The sequence below is a fragment of the Culex pipiens genome, chromosome 1 (genome assembly GCF_016801865.2).
Source record: "Culex pipiens pallens isolate TS chromosome 1, TS_CPP_V2, whole genome shotgun sequence".
Classification (NCBI taxonomy): domain Eukaryota; kingdom Metazoa; phylum Arthropoda; class Insecta; order Diptera; family Culicidae; genus Culex; species Culex pipiens.
In genome coordinates, this window is record NC_068937.1 from 23,281,362 (window position 1) to 23,287,604 (window position 6,243).

At 33.9% G+C, this 6,243-nt stretch overlaps 1 protein-coding gene across 1 annotated transcript in view; it reads right to left on the reverse strand.

Annotated features, from left to right (window-relative positions):
• Window positions 1–6,243, reverse strand: part of LOC120420200 (TATA element modulatory factor) — a 140,487-nt gene that overhangs the window by 102,882 nt on the left and 31,362 nt on the right. The gene's annotated exons all lie outside the window — the stretch shown is intronic.

Here is a 6,243-nt window from a genome sequence, read left to right on the forward strand (position 1 = left end):
CAGTTATTCATTTTTTTTGTGCCCATGTTTGCCCACTTTAAAAAAATATTTTCGAGAAGCTGATAAAATTCTCTATATTTATTTTTACGACCCTTAGTTGCTGAGATATTGCCATGTTTAAAGGGTTTAAAAACAGGTAAATTTATGTTTTCTAAGTCTCACTTATACAACCCACTATTTTCTAATGTCGATATCTCAGCACCTAATGGTCCGATTTACAGTGTTAAAATATGAAATATTCGTGAAATTTTCTGAACTTTTTGAAAACAATATTCAAAAAAAATCAATACTAACATTTTAAACGAGCCAAACATTTAATATTAAAACACCGGATTCGAGTGATAAAAATGACAGTTCTCCATAAGTAAAGAAGTAAAGAAGTAGAAAAAAGCAAAAACTGCACGAATGGAAATGCTCCAATGATACACTATCAATTGTTATACACATCTTTTTTTAACAAAATTTTGCACTGTTTCAAACAATCAATATAAATATTCAGTTAATTACTTTTAAAAGTTATTCAAACCACAAATAAACAACGATGTATTGTTCTGAACGGAACGGAACGGAATCGACGTAACACCTTATAATGTGGCCCTCTTAAACCTTGCGGTTTCGTCAACGGATCCACAGGTGTGTATCGTTCTTTTTGCGACAAGACTCCGCCTCCCGGGTCTCCTAAGTGTGAAGGTATGGCACGGGGAGAGGGCACCGAATACCTATATTTTACACTTAAATTGTTCTGAACATAGCTGATTCAGTTGTCAAAATTTAATTGCTAAATTTCGTTAAAAGAGAACGTAAATTATTTTATGAATTATGATTGTAGTGTATTTCTCACTTACTTTTTCAAAAGATCCTATGTACATAGGAAACCCATGGCGCATGAATTGATTCATTAAACAAAATAATCTGTTTTGATTTGATTTGATGTGATAACCAACAGGGCCACAAATATGACCTATGTAGCGTAGTGTGGTTCAGGGCTCCTTGGAAATGCAAAAATGTCAGCAAGACCGCTGCATTGTTGATAAAAACATTGTTCTATGTCCACAGCAGCTCCCCTGAAATTTTCAGCCAATTTGGTTCAGGTTTCATCAAAGCTCTATGGCTTTTAAGTTTGTGTGAGATTTTCATTGTTTTACTATGGGGAAAAAACCTTTATATATTTTGTTACCGCAAAAAATCACAATTCCAATCAAATAAACTAAAACTTCAGATTTATAGAGATTATGGTATGGAGAACAAGTTTCTAGAACATCACAACTTAATCTGAACTAATCTGGCTTAGTTATTAGTGGATTAAGCCAAGATGTACTTACTGTATTTTGCAAAGGGCCAATGCTGGCATTTTTTCAGATTTCATCTAGGCGCTCACTGTGATCTGTTTTTTTCCTCACCAGGCAACTTGTTTGTTGTCACTGTCAAAATATTTTTTCAAGTCAAACAATGAGATGGTTTGTTGAGATCATCCGGACAAATTGACCAGTTTTTTTAATGTTTCAGGTCCCACCGCGGTGCATCAAGAAGAACTAGGAACTAATCATGCAGCAGACCCAATAAATTTGAAGTGGCCTGTTTTCCCTGGCGTTCCTGAAGTTTTTAAGGGCGATGTGGAAGATCTTAAAACAATTAGCTTACACTACGGAACTGCTACACTCGAAATCTTCCTAGACTGAGGAACTCTGGCTTAAAATCGTTCTCAGCTCATGTTTAGTCGAACCCATGTCTGTCTCCTTCAAATTTAGAAAAAAAATGAGCCAAAAGTATTTTGGTATTTTAGCGCCCTTCCGAGCAGTTTTTGAATTTCGAAGTGAATCTGTGATATTCCACAAACTCAAGGTACTGGTCACTATCATCACCCCAGTTCGATCCTCCGAGCCAGACCTCTCACCAGAACTCTACTTGATCGGTATTGACTTCTGCTGCTTCTGCGACTGATTGGTCCCTTCGTCTATATTCGACACTTAAGAATTCTGTGGCTATGGGGCATCTGCTGCTGTTGATTCCGGCTGACCAGTGATTCTCTTACGAGATGCCCAAGGTGTGGTGGTCTACGATAGTAGGAACCAGCTTAGAGCTCGAGAGAATGTGAAACCCTTCCTTGATAATCATTGTGGCTTTTTAGCCGGATCTCGAGAACTAGATTCCTACTCGAAACTAGGTGTCCGAAGGCTTGATTGTTGAGGCAATTGCAAACATCTTTTTACACCTAAGCTTCCATCCACCCCGGAATTCGAACTGACGACCTTTGGATTGTTAGTCCAACTGCCTACCAGCGACTCCACCAAGACAGGACCCAGGGAGACGACTCCTACACCTGGACTGAGCTAACAAATTAACCTCTAGGTTAGACAGGGGCAGGAGCTTTCACGCAGTTAAAACCTAAGCTTTAATCAAGTTATGAGTTTTGATTCTCTTTTAATTAGCAGGAAATTAAGAGAGAGAAATCTCCGGCTCGGACCAACACAACTGAGTTTCTCTAAGGAACAGAGAAATTACAAAAAAAAACAAGTGAAGTTTTTCAGAATTTCTATATAACAAGCCAACATCAGATATTCGATAAATAGTCAAACAACCTTTTAAAAATGGTTCGTTGGATTTTCAATTTTTCTTGCTCCATCTATTTAGAACGTCATTGTTAAATTTACCCTACTTTGGTAAGATTTTATTTCCATTCTACTAAATTTATGCCGTGTGATTCAAACATTGGCCGATTTAAGCCAGGCCGTTAAACTCCTGCCAGAGATCCTCCGTCTAGGACCTCTAAGCATGATTTCGCAGTTCCGTAGTGTAAGCTAATTGTTTTAAGATCTTCCACATCGCCCTTAAAAACTTCAGGGACGCCAGGGAAAACAGGCCACTTCAAATTTATTGGGTCTGCTGCATGATTAGTTCCTAGTTCTTCTTGATGCACCGCGGTGGGACCTGAAACATTAAAAAAACTGGTCAATTTGTCCGGATGATCTCAACAAACCATCTCATTGTTTGACTTGAAAAAATATTTTGACAGTGACAACAAACAAGTTGCCTGGTGAGGAAAAAAACAGATCACAGTGAGCGCCTAGATGAAATCTGAAAAAATGCCAGCATTGGCCCTTTGCAAAATACAGTAAGTACATCTTGGCTTAATCCACTAATAACTAAGCCAGATTAGTTCAGATTAAGTTGTGATGTTCTAGAAACTTGTTCTCCATACCATAATCTCTATAAATCTGAAGTTTTAGTTTATTTGATTGGAATTGTGATTTTTTGCGGTAACAAAATATATAAAGGTTTTTTCCCCATAGTAAAACAATGAAAATCTCACACAAACTTAAAAGCCATAGAGCTTTGATGAAACCTGAACCAAATTGGCTGAAAATTTCAGGGGAGCTGCTGTGGACATAGAACAATGTTTTTATCAACAATGCAGCGGTCTTGCTGACATTTTTGCATTTCCAAGGAGCCCTGAACCACACTAATGTAGCGGTTGCCTTGAATTACAGTGGCTCAGACTAAAAGGGAGCATCTTCAAATTAATTCCCTATGAAGGGCCAAAAGAGGATGGTTGGACAAGAATCTCCTTCCGACAGTAACCTCCAATAACTCCGGAAAAAGTCTGACAAAGCTGAAAAACAGGGCTCGCACCCTGTTGGGGCAGTAAAAGGGCGTGGCAAACAGCTGGAGACTGACAGAGGTCAATAGATGGAGTAATTGGACAATCCTCAAGAATTGTACTATCACTAAACCATTTTTCCCTTGTGAAAAAATAAAATAAATATTTATGATAATTAATTTAATGATTTCAACAGGAAAGAAGAAAATTCTAAAAAAAGTAAAGTAAATTGAAAATTTAACAAAAAAATATTGCAGTAAACTTTTAAAATGTTAACTTACTATTAAAATTAAATCGAATCAATTTTCAATAAAGTAAAATTTAATCAAATCAGAGTTTGCATAATCTCAATGAACATTTAAAAAAAAAACCTTGATAAAACTTAAAAATTAAAGCATCATTGAGTGTTTTACATAAAGATCTTTTCGCAAAGCTTTTTTGGTCCTTAAAAACGAAACTTGCTCATTTTAAAATTAGGATATTAACGTCATGATTCGAAATCCGGACACTTAGTAGCATATCATTTTTGTGATAGCTGGCAAAAAATCATGTAATAAGTTGGAAATGTAGAAATATCATAAGGATGTAGTATAAACAGTCAGTTTTAAGAAAATGCATGCAAAATATGTTTTTTCTAACAATTTTTCATCTGAATTTTGAAATTAAAAAGACTTGTTGTGCTTCGAATCCCGGACACTGATGAAAACTGATTCGAAATCCGGACACTTTTGCTTCGAATTCCGGACACTCGATTATACTTATGAATCGCACAAATTTGGACTGAAATGTTAGTGAATGGCATTCTTTAGGTCTCAAATAAGCTGTTAACATCAAAACAATTGATAGTTTATGTAAAAATCTGCTAGAATTTAAGGAAATCGAAACCATAAATTTCTGCTTTGCCTTCCCGGTGCTTCGAACGCCTATGAAATATTTCAAGTGAAATGTTTCGCATTTGTGGTAAACTTATTTATGGTAAACAGCGTTCAAACAAACTTTAAATGAAAGTTGATGTAGGAATTCATCAAATAACATGGTTTTGACATTCATAATGCGAACTTATATCCAAATAATTGTTGAAACAAGTTAAAGTGTCCGGGTTTCGAAGCGTCCGGGAATTCGAATCATGACGTTATTTATCACTAGATGTTTAAAACTAGTAAGGCCTTTTTCTGCATTGATAATCAAGTTTAACATGTTTGGACTCGTTTAAAAATATTTTGAACGCTTATGAAATTCCAATGCATAAACAAACTTTTTTTACAAACTTTTTTTTTACAAAAATAAAATTTTCGTCTGTATTTAGAAATTTTGGAAATCAATGATTGCAAAACAACTAGACAGGTGTATGATGCATATTGACACCGTGGCCTTTAATTTCAATTTTTAGCTTTTTTTATTTTTTTGCCCCCCTCGACTTCGATCAGAGTCGAGGGACATAATCTTCAAAAAATATTTGCAACGGCCTTACCTATTAAACCGATAAAAAAATACAGGTTTTTGATTCTTTTTGGTCAGGGGCCTAAATTTGAAAAAAAAAAGTTTTAAAAAGGATTCCGCTAAAAAATTGTTCTGTTCATTTATAGATATTTTGAAAGTTATTGTTTAAAAAACAACTTGGCTGGAGTGAGTTATGCATTATAAAAAACTTTTTTCATTTAAATATTGAAAACATGGCAAATAATTTCAATTTTATTCAATATTTTATTTGTTTATGGTTTATTTTATGTTATTTTATATATTTGATTTTTTTTTACATTCACCACAAATACAAAATTTAATATATAAATTTAGATTATAAATGAAAAATGAATTTCATACTAGTTCTATTGGTTTGCAATCATTAGTTTACAAAAAGTGCAAGATTTGACGAAAACAAAATATTAAGCAAAAGTTTTATTTTTGCTGTGCTCAAATGGAATTACATCGAAATTCACAAAAAAAATTATCATACCCAATCATGCTGAAAAGAATACTGAACGGAGGAGAATACATTTAAAATGGATTTCAGCTTGTTGCACTTGAATTTACATTGACATTTTGATGTTTTTTTTAAGTGTACTTTGATTTTCGGGCCGATTTTGAAGGGAAAAAGATTTGCAAAATATAATTTAAAACTTCATGTGGTGAGTCAAAGAACTTTTCTAAAGTTTTTTTTAAAAGAACCTATGAGATTGTGTTTTATATGTTAGTTTTTTTCATTCCGTTTCAACATTAAACACGCAAATTGCTCAAATAGCGATTTTTTTAGATTTGAAAAGTTGATGAGTTAAACGAGCTTACCGTTTGAATTAATTTGAATAAATTTCAAAATTAAAGAATTTTTGTAGCGATTTCATTCGCAAGTTAACAAATTTGCACATTTTTTTCACGGAAAACGATTGACATATTTGACACATGGTATTTTTTATTTTAATTGTAGCCTTTTAGAGAAAACTGAAAGAAATATGATCATTTTAATTCTCATTTCTCTCATTTTACCCAAAATTTTATTTTATATGTTGTTTTTCTATGTGCTTGCGCTCATCCGTCGTGCATGTTTTAAAAATTCCTAACAAAACCAATTTTTTTTTTAATGTCTAAACCTCACATCAAATGTCGCGTGCGAACGTTTTCTCAACCCAAATTTCAAAAGTTGTTTCCAT